Here is an 18,851-nt window from a genome sequence, read left to right on the forward strand (position 1 = left end):
CTAGAAGGGACAGGAAGACAAAAGTGAGGGCTGAACCACCTCTCAGTGGCAGCAAGAGTTACATTGGCTCAGCTGTGTTGTCTAATCAAGTATTCTAAATCAATTAAGAGTGAAGCCAATTTGTACACATGAATCTTTGTATTTATAAATGAACCTAAATATTCCACAGTAATATTCCATACGGTTTATTTCCTGTAGTACACGGATAGAAACCAAGGACTGATTGAGCTCATTAGCCATGAAAATATGCTGCTTTATCAGGCAAGCTTTTGTCCAGCAATACAAAAAAATGAGCAGTGAATGGATGAACCCTTCCTGCTCTATAAGACAATGGCTCCCCATGAAGTAATGTTGGTTAATTCCAGTTAAAAGTAAACATGCTCTCTCAGTTGTTTGGAGTTGTTAAGAGGTTTGTAAATAATTCTCATGCATCTTCCTTCTCAGAACACCACGTATCTCACAGGTTTTAAAGGAAACAGACGCTTTCTGTGTGTGGAGAGTATTTTTCAGGTTTTAGTTTAAGCGGTGATGCTCAAGCAGAGGAGGGTGGTTGCAGACACCTGCAGAGATGATCCTCCACAGATGCCTTCCTCGCCTCTCTACACAAATGGCTGAGTCACTCATCGTTCAATGGCCTGGGACAGTGAAGTACAGCCTGTCCTAGGCAGCCCTGATCTGGCCATGGTTTGCTTTAAAAAGGTGCACAGCAAAGTAAAGCATTTCAGCAGTGACTCAGCAGTGTGAATTAATTGCCAGCCTAAGCTCATTTAGAGCCTATGGCTTGCCGTGTGCTGGGGACAGACTGTCGAGCTGGCTGGGAGCTCGCTGCACATCTTTCAGCCCCGGGCAGCAGCACAACAGGGCTGACAGTACCCTGGAATGGGAGAGCACAGCTCAAGGAGAAGGGGAAGGAGGGCAGGAGGCTCCTTTTGATTGGCTCAGGTCAAATGCTAAGAGCTGGATTCCCTTGGTCCACAGAAGGAAGCAGAAGCCAAGCGGTCAATGAAGCTGTGAAGTCAGGCACCTTTATACCCTCCATGCAAAGTGAGTGGAACAGAAAGCACTGATTAGAACAATCTTGTATAGTCATCCTGCATGCACATACACACATACACATGTGCAGAAATGAAGTACATGCTTTTGGTCATACTTGAAAGCACAGGGAGGTAAGAAATAAAGAAAATCATCATAATCTGATTAGCTGTGTAATTAAGACTAAACTGGGAGATAAATGAGGGAAACTAAATGGAGGGTTTTTTCCAGCAGAGTATGCTAGAGAAAAAATAAGAAATCTGGTGGAAATCTAATGGGATAAAGTAACAGATGGTAGGTGGACACCCAAGGGACATGGAACATGCTTAAAGATGATAATGGCTAACAATATGATTAGGAGTACATGCAATCTCACAATGCACTGCATGAAACTGAAACGTAAATACTAAGGCCATAAACCCTTAATATTAAAGATTAGATTTACATACTTCTATAGACACCTACAAGACAAATAAGAAGAATGCTTACAAAAAGGTTCTAGATGACACAAGTATCTGGGCTATTTAAGGGAATGGCTTGTGTGGCCATCTTGAGAAGCTGGCAAATAACTATCTATAAATATGATACAGGACTACAATGAATAATTTACTCACTACAGAAAAGAACAAGTACAAACCACCATCATCTGATCAGCCTGAAGCCTACTTCACGCTACAGCACTCTACTGTCCTGTAAGGAGTATGGGGGGAAAAAGATAGATCAAATCCTACCCACTTTTTCAATCACAAATATACCAGCAACTTCCAATAAAACTTTCCACATAACACACTGTTCTCACAGCTGGTACACGTGCAGGAGTAGGGACTGCAGTCTAAAAGCTGGACACACAGCAGGTCAAGCCAAGATGGCCACTGATGCTCAGGCACTGCTTTCAATTTTTTCTTGTCCATCATCAAATTTGCTACAGCAGTCCCATGAAACTGTGGTGGTCCTGTGTCTTCTAAATATTTGCCAATAATTAAATAATACCTATAAGCAATACAGCCCAGCTGCAGAATCACCTACTTCTCCAGAAAATAAATGAACATTATATATGAAAACGCCAGATATGTACAGATAGATGGATACATACATACACAAAACAGTGTTAAAATGGAGTTAATGTAAACAAATGATAAAAAATATATAAACCAATGCTGTATTATAATCCAGTTACTTATGTAGGTTTTAAAATATGTCTGATTGCACTCATAGCACTGATGAAGACAATCACAATGCACTAAATATCGTTAAACACTTTAACTAAAATTCCTCCTTGATCGTCCCTACACAATCACTTTGATTTTATTTTGCCTCCGCAGGACAAGAATAACCTCATAATCAGAAGGTCAGAAAATTCTTACTCTGTTAGGAGGGCAAACTAAATAAAAAGCAGAGTCCTCTCCCAGGCACAGTCCTGCTTTCAGCTCTCCCATCTCCAACTGGCACTAATTTAAATGAGGGGACTGGTAGATTTAGCACTTCAGCTGATATCAATTACTGCTGTATCACGCAAAGCACTCCCTGAAGTAATCAAGAACTAAGCTGCTTATGGAAGCAGTGTAAAAACTGCACTTGAAATTAAACAGAAGCCAGTACACAGCAGAGATATAACCATCTCCTCTGTAGGAAAAAGAGATTTAAATGGGCAGCTGCATTCTGCATCAGCAGAATTGCAACCATTTCTGTGAATGGCTTTAAGGTGCATAGAGAGGTCACTGTGTTCCATAGATTGGGTTACTGCAAAGCCAACAGATAATAACTACATAAAAGAAGTAACTGGGCACTGGACTGCCTTAAAACAACTGAAGAGAAACAGAATAAGCCAGAACGATGCTGATTCTGATACAGCTTCAGAGTAAACATCATCCTCTAATTTACTTACAACTAGATTATGGAAACTTCCCAGTGATTTTACAATCATAAAATCCAAAAAATGAACCCCAAAACACAGATTTTTATTTTTTTTATTTTTTTTTTTTATTTTTTTTTATTTTTTTATCCTAGTGCAGGAAAATGGTGGGAGGTAATGGAAGTGGGCCCAATTAAACATGATGTAAGGAACCAGTGAGAAACAAACTCTTCAGAAGCCTAAGTGTAACAGCTCTTGCACTGCTGTACTTTTGTCTGTTCTCAGGATCCAACCTCAATAGCTTCTGCCCAGGGCCAATTTTGTTTTAAGGATGCTTAAGGCAGTACTTGTCATATAGGGCACGCTCACTCAGCTGAGGAGACAGCTCAAGTCACTGCAGCCCCCCTTGCTCCGAAAGGGCAGATATAGATAGGCGTCCTGGCACCTTTCCATCCTACAATTTCCTACTGCTATTACACTGATGATTCAAATCTAATTTTAACAAGCAAGCAAGCCTTCTGCTGTCAGCAGCCATTGTTCCAAGACAGAAGGAAAATACTTTAAGCACATTTTCGTGCCTTTCAACATCTGCATTCTTGTATTGCTTTTGTTCCTGGAGAGGGGCACAGAAAAGGAAAATAAGGGGAGCACTTCCCAAGATAAGGAGCTAAGATATCAGTGTTCTCACTTATCATATCCTAAACAAATTTAATTTTCCCAAACAATATATGGGTGGCAGAAGGGTATTCTTGATTTAAAGGACTACTGCTTTGAAAATCGAAAAAACTTGCTACTGTAACAAAACAAGATTCAAACCATAGTCCTCTAAGAACACATTAAAAAAAAAAACTCGGTTTTTAATTTTTTCAAAAACAGAAAAATATTTTCTACATACTTTGGTGTTAATTCAGTCCTACACAGCCACAATACTTATCTTTTTAAATAACTGAATATATGAATCTCTTCACAGCTATGTTTGTGTGTAAATAAAACACATTGTTTGTTGTGCTCTACCAGTTCAGAGAGAATCTAAAAATTTCCTTGATTATATACTGTCTCACAAGATGTGACCATTCACCATGTTTCTAAGTGTTGGTCTAAGAGACTGGAAAAAGGAAAGTAATTTGAATATTATTTTGAATATTTTGCATATTTTTAAGATGGCCTTCAAAAGCCAAGTCAACACATAACACGCTGAGTTCTTAGTTGTACAGCAAAAGAAATCATCCCACAAAATGTGCATTATCAGTGAAAAGTTTTAAGGGTAAGATATTCACTGAATATACTTAGTTCTGAAGATTATTGTAGAAGAAGGGCATAAACTCAGTTCCAATAACCAAGGATAAGACAACAAGAAGCACAGAAAAGTCTTCCAGGCAAGGAAGAAACAGCCCAGTTTGTCCTGAGTTACAGCACATTCAAGTTAGTCGTATTACACATCCTGATGTTCATATCATATTTTAATAAATCTACAATAGAAGATTAACTATATCTGCAGATCTCCTATATTAAACAAATGCTGTACTGTGGCTCTGAAATATGCAAGGTGTTTCCATTACCTACAATTCATATCATAGAAGGTTATTTATACATTGGAACAGGAAAAATTTAATAGCAGTTAACACCCTAAAAGGTGCAGAAAATGCTACCTGTTCAATACACTGCTATACTGTTGTCTCAGTGGCAGTAGACAGAACACAGGGATCAAGTGTTGCAGTCCCCTTAGACAGACATTGTGTAACCTGCCCAAGGTACTAAATTTGATCTCTTTGTTCGAGTCACTGGCATTTGCATTCATTCACATTCAGCAAGCTATTAATCTAAGAAACCTAAGAAGTCTTTCATTTCTTCCTGTCTCCAAACTCCATTTGTTCTTCCTATAAAATTATTGCCATAAATAAAATGTTGCATTTGGACCTGCTGTGATACTGCCAGCCAATTTTACTGCAGATAAAGGTCAGGGAAAAAATTATTAAAAAACGAAATAACATTTTTTTTCCAAACTCCCTATAGAAAAGAACAGTGCCAAGCATTTAAATAAACTCTCAACATAGGTCAAGTCTTAATGGGCTTGTAAGTGAGCTGAGTGTTTTAAGAGCTAACCTTTGGAGCATTACTAAACCATTTCTTGTACAGCAACTACGTGTTGCAACTGCCCTCCAGAAATCCGTGACCATCATCTGAACTAAATAACCAGTATGTATGAAAGCCCAAATCCTAACTGAAGGCTTTAATAAGCATGAATCCAACAAGAGACACAAGTTATCTACTACCTCTACTGGGCTTCCTCAAAAATACAAGTTTTGAAACTCAAGCATGCAATTCTTGCATTAAATACAGTGTTCAAAAAACAGTATTTTATAAAGTCATCTCGATGACTTTGGATATGGATGTAAAAAATTCAGCTAATTCCTTGTCAAAACTTCAACAGTTTTATCAGCTTTACAAATATCGGGGAAATAAAATCTGTCTCTTGTTTGAATTTTTCTGATTTCCAGTGCATCTTTTTATTTCCATAACATCCAAACAGAAGGGCCTTCTCATATCATAAATCTTCACATGGTTATTAGCAGATGATGGCCAACTCATAATTTCAGTCTTCTTTTAACAAAAAAGATTGGATTTTATGTTTTTTACTAGAAAAATTAGCTCCCGCAGAATCACCAAACTATCTCTGCAGTAAACCCAAATTCTTAGAGCTCTTGGTATGAGTTCCACTCATCCATGCTGCACTCCCATACCAGCTAAATATCCCCCATTCCATATGGATAGCAAATACACTTTATGTTAGTCTTGTAATCTGATGTCAAAACATCAAATCACTGAATGGGAGGCTTATGTGCAAGATGTACAGGATGGCCACAGTGCACCTTCAGGATACACAAATGACAGCTTCTGAAGGAGCTTCAGATATTATGGGCTTGCACAGATTAAAACAAGAAGAAATCACTTTGCTGTTCCTCATCACTGTCTTTACAACTGAGTAGGGTAACATGAAATAATGAACCAAATAAGAGCACAATAAGAAAATAAAAAAACTAACACCTAAGACTACCTGGAGATCCAAAGCAGGGAATCAGGAAAAAAAAAAAGGTGATATTTAGTTCAGGAACAGCTCAACACAGCTTTTTCCAGTGACTACAACTGGAGCCAATAACCGCTGTATTTTCTTACAGATTCAGTGGGTATTTTAAGGACAGCATGCAGGACACGCTTCTGCAAAAGCAGGCAAGTACTTCCCATGTGTTATTATCATACAGTATTACCAGAGACACAGCCCTGTGCATCTGGCTTCAAAGCAGAGGAGATACTGCAGCCACTGCTGTCCCCATGGCAGGTGTGCACACAAACCAACAGGCTATTTTGGACCGATGCTTCACATTGACTTGGTAGATATGAAGATGCAGACACAAGCTCTTGAGATCTAATGCAATGAAAAGCAAAAATAGAAATACAAATGGAAAGCAAAGTATGGCTTGGGACAATGCAAGATATAACATGTTTGGTATGAAAAAAATTCAAATCAGCAATAAGGCAGGGAAGGAAGTGAGAGAGTGCACTGAGACATAAAGGTAGGAGGTAACATGGGCAGTCAATCTAGAGAGTAGAATTTAAAAAAAGAAAAGCATCAGGAATCATGCTAACAGAAAAAAAAACAAACATATTCTCTACAGATTTAGGACAACCTGGACTCTTGAATCTCCTGATTTAATGAAGGAGGGTCTCTCAAAAGCAAAAAGGCAAAGAACTGACATGTGACTAAAGAAAAATTAATTATTTTACAGATGAAAAATGGTAAAGTGGAAAAAGAGAGAGTGGGGTAATTGTTTACAAATATCTAAAGAAAGAATGTGCACAGAAAAAGGATGACATTTTATAACAGCTATGGAAACTCAAGAAGGAGTACATGGGAAATGGGAGGTTTTTTGGTGTTTCATTTTTGTTGCAGTTTTTTTATATAAAAATATTGAAGGACTAGAAGGAAAGGCTTTTTGGAGGGGAACAACTGTTGGCCTGTAAAAAACTGCCAGAGGGAATACTGGAAAGATACTGCTGGACTACGTAACAGAAAATGAACTGATGGGAACAGTCCTGTATCAGAAAGAGGAATGCCTTGGATAATGTAAAAAAACCCTCTTCCCAGCCTGCTTATCTGTACACTATGCAAACAGCTAAGATATATTACCTGAAAATTTGAGCTCCCTTTTTAATACAGCAGTAATGTACTTTATTACTGATTTTAACAGGCTTTAATAGGAGGAAGCATACATTCAATTATTTTCTTATGTGCTTTGAATATAAATGGTGAGCATCTGCACTGTAGTTTACTCCTTCTGTCCTCATGCTCTCATAAAAACAGCACTGGCACATTTTAGAATTCAGAGCAGCCCTCCCCAGCCCAGACGCTTTCTTGGCTGGTTTGCTGGGATCTATATATCCAATCTAATTATTTTGATTCCCATTTCCAACCCTATCAGTGGTGCAGTGGTGCAAGAAATCAAAATGCCAGTCTCCTGAATGTGTTAGAACCTAAAAGCTAACAGCTACTCATTTGCAGAGGCATCACTGCATGGCCCAAAGCCCCTGTCACCATGCAATTTACGCTCAGCGTTCTGGATGTGACTCGAGAGGGGTTTTCCAGCGTACCAATACAGAGCATTTCATATAACATTTCAGATATGCTACAGGTTGTTGCATCATCTTATTTTGTCACAGCATAACTATCAAAAAAAAACCCCAGCAACGCTTTGTTCAAATTTTGCCTCTTTTTAAAGTCTCGAGTCTTTCTTCTTTGTTATTTCCCCTTTGATTTCTTAAAGGGCAAAAAATAGGATCATACAAGCTTATCTTCCCTTAAGTGATCAGAAGAGAGAGTCAGCAATAATCCTGCCAAAACACCTACTACCTTCTCAAATCAGGGGGATCATATGTTGCTCAGTAGCTGCATTTCCCTGTGGATCTTTCCTCTGCTTATAAGATGTACCCCTCTTGAATTACAGTCTTACTTAGATTACTAATGCTCAGCACCACCAAAAATATTCCCATTCATTTCTCCAGCTTTTACAAACATGATAACAAGACTTGTGTTTAAATATAAGTGTCACCGTTTTACTTTTTATTATGAATATCATATGTTTGGCAAGCTGTCTGATCTTCCTTACAATGATGAATGCTGCAGCAAACAATTTGCTGTATCTTTAAAGAAATGGCCAATTCAATTACATTATGCCAGAAGCTTTCAAATCCCTCTCTGCCAAATGTCTTTGCTGTATCCTGCCACAGACAGCCCATTTGTATTCCAGCACAGTAGGACACTTGTTTTGTTGAAGCACACAGCTCTAGTTAGGTACTATCAACAGAGCAGTATTTCAGTTCTCCAGCTCTGTGCTCCTTCCACCCCCTCTACCCTCAGTTATCAGGATTTTCAATTTTACTGACCAAACGTGTATGCATTACTAATTATGTGCATGAAATGCAGTAGATATCGACTGCTACAACAAAATACATTAGTGACCAATTACAGGAGCTCTTGGCAGCAATGGTTATCATTCTAGTGGATTTAATCATTGCACTTAAAGTGAAGCTTGAGATTCCCTTTGAGATTACACCACTAATTGCTTCTGTTTTGCCAGTTACTGCATGAGCTGTTTGCAAAAAGGATCACTTAAGATGCCTTCTAAATATGGGAAAGCAGCAAACAGATGAAGCCTCCTGTAACGAGTGTCCCCCCCCCAGTAAAACCACAGTGTCAATTTATTCATACCACAATGCTCCTCTCTGAACCATATCCCCTCGTCACCTCCTCTTCCCTCTCATTTCTTGTTATTTGGGCAGACAGCAGCAATACAGCTGCACTGCTATTCATGGAAATCGTGCCACACACTATCATTTATTTATATAGATACTGAGAATATTACACTGCAAAAATAAAAAAAAAAAGCTTCCCCCTCTCTTCTGTGTTTGCAGAGAGGATACTACTTATTATTATGATTATGACAGAATGTTTAAATGGTCTTAGACCATAAAAGAAAAAGGAAAAAAACCCTCAACCTAGGCCAAGTACATGATTTATTACACGTTCAATACCATCCTAACAGGCTTCCACTCTCCAGGAATTCCTAAAAACAAACACTCCCCCTCCCAAGGAATTTGTAATATAATATATTGTACTTTAAAAGCCCACATCTACTTCCAGGTCATCAGTAGTGATGAATTATCCGGTTTACAGCCTCATAAAGCAAAAGTGTCTATATATTTTAATGCTGAGGCCAACCACAGGACTTTGGTACCTTTCAAATGTAATATATGTGATATACAACTTTCCAAACACCAAGAAAGGCTTCAGGTGAAACAAAGAGATGTAATTGTCATCAACATTTTAGGTCTGATCAAAGTAAGTGGTCTTTCAAAGACAAAAAGAATGGGGAAGGATTACAACTACAGTTTTGTGAGTTGAGAACAAGCTATTTTAATAAATAAAATTGTTTAAATAAATTTGTTTGGCTCTTTTTCATTAAAATTCTCAGCTTCTGAAGCTTTCCATTATTCAAACACCACTTTGTGAACAACAAAGAAACACTCTCAAAAATATAAAGAAACCCCAACAATCCTCAAAAAAATTTTCTCAGGAGATTAGAAAACCTCCTATATTTGTCTCAACAAATATCAACATTTTTAGGATTTCAACAGATGCTAGGTTGATAAAACTTTAATTAGAAACTTAATTGATCTCTGTGAAAGAGATACTGTAGAGAAAGAGTTTTAAATCCCCAGAGACTTCTACACTATAAACATTAGAGCATATGACATCTTTAAAAGCTGACAGAAACCATACACTGTGATTTACAAAAATAATAGCAATCTCTGCAGAATCAACTGCTAAAAGAAGTTGAAAAGCTTCATCCTACAGTATCAACAGGCTACAGCAACAGTACCAGCTGGCTTCACTTCAGCCTCTAAATACAGCACGGACTAATACCTACCAATCCCTGGGAAAGAACAAAACGCAGCACAACGAGGGTTACATCACAGATTTATCTCGCTTCACACCCAGATGTAGATTTGCACAAAACCCGCTGATCTTTCCATAACAGCAGGCACAAAAACTGCTACACACAGGATCCTCTCCAAACCAAGGCCAGTTCATCTTCATGCTTAACAGAGAAAATGTTGCCCCAAGGCACTCAATTTCAAGTCTGAATGAGAAAATCTGTAGGTGATGCGGTAACTACAGTAACTGGCAAATAAACTGGGTAAAACACCTAGAGATCAATCCTATATTCATGAAGGAACACACTACACAATTCAATTGGATTATACCCATTTCTTAGTTCACTTGAATTCTACCTTATTAGATAACAATTAAGGACAATTTTCAAATACAAAGTAACATAACACTGACACGGTATCTTTGTCACTGTACCTACAGGTTCTCCAGTCCAGCAGAATGATTGCCTTTCTTTTGTACAGGCAAGCTCCTGTCTCATGTACACAGGCACAAAATCTAAATTACAATTCCAAGAAGACTACAATTGTATCTGGAATTCCTAGTGCTGCCTTTCAAATGAGAAAACAGGAACAAATCAGGAGAAGAAAATATTCTCAAAACGAACAGCTGAGCTTATGTAGCACCCAAAACACAAAAGGTTGGGAAATAGCTGCCTTTCATCACTGTCAAAAGCAATAGACTAAAATACACAGAGTAGGACTGATAACATAGGAAATAAATGAAAACATTTGCTTCATGTTAGTATAGGAGTTAAAAGAAACAAGGCAAAAACCTCTCTCAAAGGTCTCTGCTGGATTTAAAACAGAGCTGTTGAGCCAACTGTGATTTCAAAACATGCCACTATCATTTAGAGAACACTAAAACTTCTCTTCTTTAACAAACCTTATACCTGTTTGCTAGTACAGAGACCTCATTTCTAAAACCATACACATCAAGTGCAAGACAAGGAACCAGAACTTCAGTAAGAACCAGCAATGCACAGGAAAGCAACCAGTTCCTTATAATACAGTCTGAGGCATTATTTGTAATTCAGTACCTAACTCACAAAGCAAAGAATGATAATGCTAAATGCTAAGTTCATTTCTTAATGAACTGAAAGTCTTACTTGTGTATAGCTCACAAAGCCTGGCAGATTTTTAGGTTACATGTTTAATTCTCTTTAATATTGAAAGCAATGAGAGATATTTTTGTCTACTACTCTACTGCAGGGATAAACACAGTAAATACTCTAGCAAAATGAAATACACTTTTTTATGCAGTGATGTGATTGATATCAATTTATAAGTTCATGTGTTAAGTACAAGAATATGAATAAACCACAGTACAGATTTGGAATGAACAGCACTCGTTTATGAATTTTGGAATGAACAAGTTTAGATCAGATTAAATTCAGAGACTTTCAGCTGGTAAGTCTTGTTTTCAAACTTTAATGTAGATACCAGTAAGGATATTCAGCTCAGTGAAGCTTTCTAAAACCAAAGATAAATCTCTGAGCATGAGAAATGCCAGCAGGAAGAAAGGCTCCAACTCTAGCAATTGTTTCAGAAAACTCAATTAACTTTCCCACTTTTAAAAATATCTTACCAGTAGAAAGAAGTTTCATGCTATAAAAAATTTATCTGCTCATTAATATTACAGACATTTCATATATTAATATGTGTGACTAAATAAATGCATAAAATAATAAGTTATGCATCAACATGATTTTTCAATATGTAAAATAATTTTTTGAAACCAGAATAATGCTTTGGTTGCCAGGGAAGAAAGCTATGTGCATAAATGGAAAATACTCTTCCTGCCTTTCAGAAAACTGTGTACCTGGGTTTGGGACTGGGGGCCTCCAGATGACAAAGAATGCCCCATCCAAGCTGGTGAAGAAATGTTGTCCCTGTCCTGTTTTAGTGAAAGCAAACCCCAACCAAGACAATAGTTTTTGTCTTAAAAAAAACCCCAAAAACCTCCTCATGAAATGAGCATTCATCCTTTCCCATACAACTTTCCACGAGGTCATCTTCTCAGCCTTCACCCTCTGATAACCTCATATTTAACCTGGCCTGACCTACAGTTCTGCTGAGTCTCAGCGCCTTACTGTGATTACAAACCAGCAAGATCAAGTTAAGCTTTAAGAAACTCAGACATTAGTCTGAAGATAAATAACTGAAAAGGCAATATATCAAAATACCAAGAAATCCTGCCTATAAGCTATGTTTCATTCCATGGAGACTTCAAGGGTAGCAATAAAAAGAAATGTACTGCAAGGCACTGAAGGCTCTACACCACATTCCCTCCCTTGCAGGTAGGCCTACTACTTCTGGTCTCTGTCAATCCAAAAGCCAAGGTACTGTCTGAAGTTACAACTTCAATTAGGCATGGAGATGCTGAAAAATATTTCACAGTTTTAACATTTTGTAAAGCTGATTTTCACTAAGTATTTACTTACTCAGGTGCAAGATCAGTCAAGGTCCCCAGTTTCCCACAGATTTTCCCTTCAGGCCAGTTTTATCCTTAGGTACCTGAGCAGAATAAAAAATAAAATAAATAAATAAATAAATTTACATTACTCCTTATAAATTCATCTCTTAATAATTTTATCAACTTCTATGGCCCCAATTGAAAAAATTAATCTCTCCAGCTTTTCTCACAGGATTATTTCCCATCAATACAGTTAACCAGAAGCAAACTCAAAGCTGTTTTCCCCTTGTAAAAAACCTGGGTTTTATTTGACCAGTATATATACATATATATATATATATGTTTAGATTTACCATGACCCTAAGTGAAAGAGTTTTCTGTAAGAAAACTCATGTAAATTCAACCTAATACATGGTGGGACTGCATGATTTAGGTATCTTTCATCATTTGTTTTAAGGAGTACAAACAGAGAGCACACAGTTAAGCCTTTGTTAGCTACATATTTAAGCTACCTTAAAGCTGTTAACATGTGACAAGCAAATCCTACATATTCAATTACTGCTTTAAAAATTGAAAGAAGGTTCATGTACAGGTGCACTGTCACTTAGTTAAGGAGCATAAAAAATAGAGTTGTTCTTTCTCCTGGCACTAGTATGAATTAAAGAAACATTTTCAAAATGTGCCATTCAACCATATGGAAGCAATTTTTGCAGACATATGGAGCTCCAATTAAATAAGTGTGGCTTTGCTGACACAAAAGTCCACCTGCACGTATTCAAATTTTCCAGAATTAGACCATCTAATTTAGAGCAATCCATTTAACAGTAACAGAGTAGAAAAGCAATGTATTTGATATGACACAACCTCTGTAACAACTCTCCTTAAACAGCAATTACAGCCTTACTTTTGACCGTGGTCAGGATATAATCAGATAAGATTGAATTTGTTCCCCTAAAACCCAGCTCCTATTACATCAGATCAAAAGAAAATAATTTTTCGTCTTCCCCATCACGCAAGTAAATATATAATTGGGAAATTAAGCAAGGTACAATTTTTCGAAGAAGATTTTACCAGAAGTCAACAGAAATTAAAAAACTGACTGTAACCATACTTCCTAGATTTAACTAGTTTTTTAACATGCATTTTCCCAGACTAAATGTACGGCAAGCATGCCATTTAAAGAAACAGATGTCAGCAAGCTATATACAAACATCAACATCCTAAAAAAATCCTAATATAAGATAGGTATCCAATGACATGGAAACTAAATTCTTCAGAAGTTGGTTTTTTTTTTCCTTTTTGTTTTTCCCCCAAGGATTTGCAGTTAATTGGGCAGCACCCTTGTTGAAATCTAGTTTGACTGACTTTGTATTAGGTGATAATGCACTTTTTTCTTTCCACAGGACCCCAACCTCCCTCAGTGAATACAGTAGCTAGAAGAGAGTAGTGAAACTCTACCCAGTGGCTGCATTCCATTTGGTCACAGCACTCTGAGGACAGAAACGCCCATTCTTGGACAGAGCTCCTGTTTGGCGCTGTCAGGTCACAACAGACCCCTGCCAGGGGCATCGTATCATCCCAGAGACAAGAAAACTTCAGAATCAGGAGCATTACAAACTTTAGTGTTCAACCAAGTTCCTCATTTTTCAGAGTATTTATCATTCTGTAATAACTTATTTCCTGGAGAAGCTGTACCCACCTAGTTTCCTAGACACACGCCTCCCCTCACTTGTGAGCTGCCCCATTCACTATCTGTCTTAGGGTTTCTACAACAAATAAAAGCTCATTTCCAGAGGCCTATCCCTCTTTGCTGTAGTCTTCATACACATCTGTTCCACCTGGAAAGACCATACAATTCTGAGATCATAGAATTTAAAACTGTATCATAATGTAAATGTCCATGGGAGCTCAGTTAATATATTTTAGATAATCTTAATTCTGCACCTTCCCAGCTTTGCAGGACTTTCTCTTTGTAGCTCTTTATTCAAGGCAGCTTTCTGAGCTTGGTTTTTTTGAAACAGTAGCCATTGAAAAGGGGAAGGTCCACCTTGCTCAATACAGATACTCGTCTCCCTCAAAACTGCAGCACTTCTCATCCAAGCCTTATTATTACCTGGGGATGCATGCTACTGTCCCCATCCACTCTTGTCTTTAGGCTCAGTTTCCTATTTGGGATCCCTGGACTGCATATCCCTGCCCCTTTTCAGTGACCACTTCATTCTCAACAACTTCATTACACAGTATTGCATGACTGCTGCCACCCCACAACCAGAGTCCCATCGGCCTCCAGCTCTCCCATACTAGCAGCATTCCGTTTCATCTCTCAGCTTTCTGCACCCTTCACAGATCTGTTAGTTTTTCCATATCGCTTTGCACCTTCCAGTGTTTTTCCTATTTCTTTACTCCCCCACTCATTTCCTGTGGTTCCCTCTTGCCCTCGCAGGTTCCAAATTTCATCTCAACAACTAACTGCATGTGTTTTCCTGGTTCCTACGCAATCTTTGTGATTAGCATGCCACAGCCATGGCTGCTACGCTTTGTGCAGAACTCACATCTAATGATGGGTGTTAAAGAGATCTGTACAAGGGCTAATGAGCAGGGACACATAATTTCAGGATCCCAGAAGAACTGGGGCAGAAGAAAAGCCAAACCAGCAGTGCAGAAATAGAATTTTAGGCATTTAAATACCTCACTACAGACATCTATATATTTAGATGTCAAGGCAGCTGTGTGAAGGCTTTGTGGACTGTTGCTACTTCTGTCTTGCTGTTCTATTAACACCATCCACTCTTTTAAATTTAAAAACAAAATCCTTCTACAATCAAGCAAAATGAAGTCACTCAGAGTCTAAGTCTCAACCTAAACTTGATCTACATCTCAGTTAAACAGCAAGTTACTTACACTTTCTAAAATCATTTTTTCCAAAGATAAAACAGCCCTTCATTCAGTCAAATATATTAAGTGCAGTGGGGGAGGGAAAAAGGGTTTTTAATTAAAAACAGGGTTTTCTTAGCACTATTTACCAGGGATAAGTGTTCTTACCTTTATTCTACAAAAGAAAGTAGATTATAGCATACCTTGTGGCATACCTTCATCTACTTTTGCCAGAAAGTAAGAGCTAACCAAAGACATCTTCCTATTCTGTTTCAAACTTCCCTGCCTTTGATGATTGGGTGGGTTAAGAGTGCTTAGGCTGAATTTAAGTTGATTCTATAAAATCATAGAATACCAGGTTGGAAGTGACCTCTTGAATCACCTGATCCAACTTTCCATGGCAAAAGCACAGGCTAGGTAAGGAGGCCCAGCACCCTGTCCAGGAAAATCAGGAGTGTCCAATGCTGAGTAATCCACAGCTTCCCTGGGGGTATTATTCCAACAGCAACAACAATTTCACAATTGTTTCCATTGTGAAAATTTTTCCTTTTGTGTTCAGTCAGCATCCCAACAAGAGCAACTTTTAACCATTACCCTTCACCTTTTCCATAGGACTCCTTGTAAAAAGGGAGTCTCCACTGTCTTTGTAGCCACTAAGCCTTCTTTGCACAAGAGGGGACAAACTCCATTCTCTCAGCCTTTCCTCACATGGCAGGTTCCCAGTCCTTCGATCATCTTTGTGGCTCTTCCCTGGACCCTCTCCAGGCTATCCACACATTTCTGCACAGCAGGGACCAAAAGTGAGCACAGCAGTGCCGGTGTGGCCCGGCAAGCACTGAGTAGAGTGGGACAAGGACTTTTAACTCATCTCTGTGGGGGATTCCCGCGTTGATGCAGCCCAGCATCCCGCTGCCTTTCCCTGCCACAGCAGCACACTGCTCTCTTACATGGAACTCGCTCTCCACCAGAACACCCATGTCCCTTTCCATGGAGCTGCTGCCCATGTGGGTAGATGCCAGCCTGGGCTGCACTCCTGGATTATGGACAGATCCCTCCTATGCTACTATTGCATTACTGCTACTGTGGCTATTTAATAAGAGTGTACTTTAATTAATGAGGAGAGATAAATGATTCAGTGCTAGAAGTTTTCTGCTGAAATTTCTATTACATCTTGATTCTTTCAATATTCAATCTAAAAAGAAAAAATATCTCCTCGTTTTAACTGAAAAAAATCCTTTAGAATAGTTACTTTTTTATATACTATTATTTTTATACTATTTTTTATACTTAAATAGTGAATTATCAAAAATATTTAGGTACACTACAACAACATAACCTTCCAACAACCTTTTTGTGTGTCCAACATATAAAAATTAAGTATAAATGCAATATCATTAATGAACACAGTATTTACAAATAAAACTCTTTCCTCTATTGAGCCACACTGAGTTAAGTACACTTTAATGCTGAAAGTGGTATCTAATTATCTTTATTTGATCCCAAATGCAACAGGGAAATCAAAAACATTCAGAATACTTGGATCTTGCTGATAAGCACTCAACATTGAAAGGTATGTGTTACGATAATGTAAGATGGTATTTATTCTTATTTCTTCTGAAGAGGTCTCAAACAGACACATGAATATATTTAATTCATACAACTGCTTGTTCTTCAACTTCTTGTATTTCCTGCAGGTGTTGAGGGCAGGAAGCAATTTAGCTATCCTGACTCCCATCCCCAGTATTGCCCTGACCCAGGAAATTCCCCACTCTCACTTCCCATGGAGAAAGGAGGACAGTCAATATGAATCATGCTCTGGGAACTGGGCTTCAAAACCTAACTAATGCAACGACTACAACTCATACAGAAGCCAATTATCACTTGTGATCTCAGGCATTACTCCAAAGATGGCACGCTGAGTATCCCATTATTCAAATAATATATCCAAATGGGTTTGCTAGCTAGGATAACAGGAAATTAATAACACAGCTATTAGTAGCAGATTGATACAAAATTAAATAAAGAACAAAAAAACCAACACATACACACATGAAACCCCTCAAAATACAAAAATTCTATCACTGGTAAACTTATCAAAAAGCCATAGAACAACTGTAAGTATTTGCCACCTATTACTTTAGGAAATATTTCTACTCTGATTTTTATTTTTCCCTTCCTCACAAGTTCCTGGCATCCCTTGTACCACAAAGTTTATATTCTAGTTTCCATCACCAGTGACATGAAAAATACACTTAGTTCACCCACACATATGTCCTTGCCAGAATAGTCAAGAGAATCATTTACAAATGAAGATCCATCATTTTTCCCCACAAAAACACAAATATGAAGACAAGAATCACTCCTTTCCCCACCTTGTCACAATCAAAAATGCTTGTGCCTCCCCAAAGCCTGCAAGAAGAAGGAAAATAATGATTCTTACCATCTAATGGCTTCCTGACATGGAAAATTTATCAGTGTAATGGTGATGGAATCACACAATGAACTAGTTTAAATCTTCCATTAAAGGGTCTGGTGGGGAGGGTTTGGCAATAAAAAGGTTTTTTGCTTAACAATCTTCATCCTGAAGAATCCCAGCTCACCTCAGAACATCTCTCTTTTTAAAACAAGTGGAATTTAGCATCATCACTATAGCTGTTAGAGTCTGGGTGGTGCTAGTTAACTTGGTCACACAGGTAAGTCCTAAAACACTCCAGCAAACAAATGATCTGGGATTATACTTTATACAGCCTAAAGCCAATATAGTTAACATTTCTTTGATTCTTGAGTTTCACACTTTAGAGAGCTGAGGGAGAGAGGAGGTGTTGATACTTTCAGGAACCATTAATTACAGGAATTCCTTGTGAAGGATATTGCTAGAAAGTAACAGAGATGTTTAAATAGGAACAGTGCAGTTGCTGTCACACAATTGCCCATGAAAGGTTTCAGTGCATTCTTCCACCCAGATTGATGATCTGCAAGGTGTTGAGCAGGAAAGAAATTTACCACATTTTAAGTCCCTTCAATTAAAACATAATCCCTAGAATATTTTTTGTGTTTGATCTCAAAGTAAGTTATAAGTCAGATCCATTTTAATAGTTTAACGTAAATGTTATGGTCAGAATTTTTGAAAGATCTGCTATTACATTTAGTCAGCTAAGGAGAAGTACAGTCTTCTGAACTCAGTTCATTTTTGAAAGAGAATTCATCCTGAATGGGAGCTACTATTTTTTTATGGTAAAAAATATTAGTGACATTCAACTGGCATTAATTATAACATTAATGATCCACTCAAAGTTACTTGTCTCCTTTTGAAATATGTGTAAAACCTCATGGCAAGTTACTAATAGAAGCAGGAACAATACCCTACTTTACTAGTTCTCTTCCTTGAGCATGCACCACTGTCTAATAAGGTATGTTACAAATATCCAGGCTTTCACTATAGCAATTCCCTAAGATTTTTTTTTTTTCATGACAATAGCCATATAAAGCATAGAGCCTTTTCACAGCCAATTGAATGTTTGGTTGTGGCCTGAGCCTATCAACACCAGGAAGTTATGTCCTACTTTTTTATCCGGCCCTCCAATTAGACATTGAAAAGTAACTTTAAATCCCGTCTGGAATAAAATCTAGAATGCTGCAGCCCATCCTTTACCAGCCACTTTTTCACTTACT

General features: G+C 37.9%; 1 protein-coding gene across 10 annotated transcripts in view; it reads right to left on the reverse strand.

The window, feature by feature from the left end:
* The window catches only part of TBL1X (transducin beta like 1 X-linked), a 192,534-nt gene that overhangs the window by 124,622 nt on the left and 49,061 nt on the right, over positions 1-18,851 (reverse strand). For 8 of the 10 annotated variants that reach the window (XM_086880134.1, XM_086880136.1, XM_086880135.1 and 5 more), the window contains one exon: positions 12,334-12,406. The gene's annotated coding sequence lies outside the window, so the exon portion shown is untranslated. Of the gene's footprint in view, positions 1-12,296; positions 12,407-14,004; positions 17,751-18,851 lie in introns of those variants that run through there. The other 2 variants (XM_086880140.1, XM_086880141.1) reach the window with 2 other exon arrangements.

Source organism: Cyanistes caeruleus, chromosome 3 (assembly GCF_971803275.1).
Source record: "Cyanistes caeruleus chromosome 3, bCyaCae1.hap1.1, whole genome shotgun sequence".
Classification (NCBI taxonomy): domain Eukaryota; kingdom Metazoa; phylum Chordata; class Aves; order Passeriformes; family Paridae; genus Cyanistes; species Cyanistes caeruleus.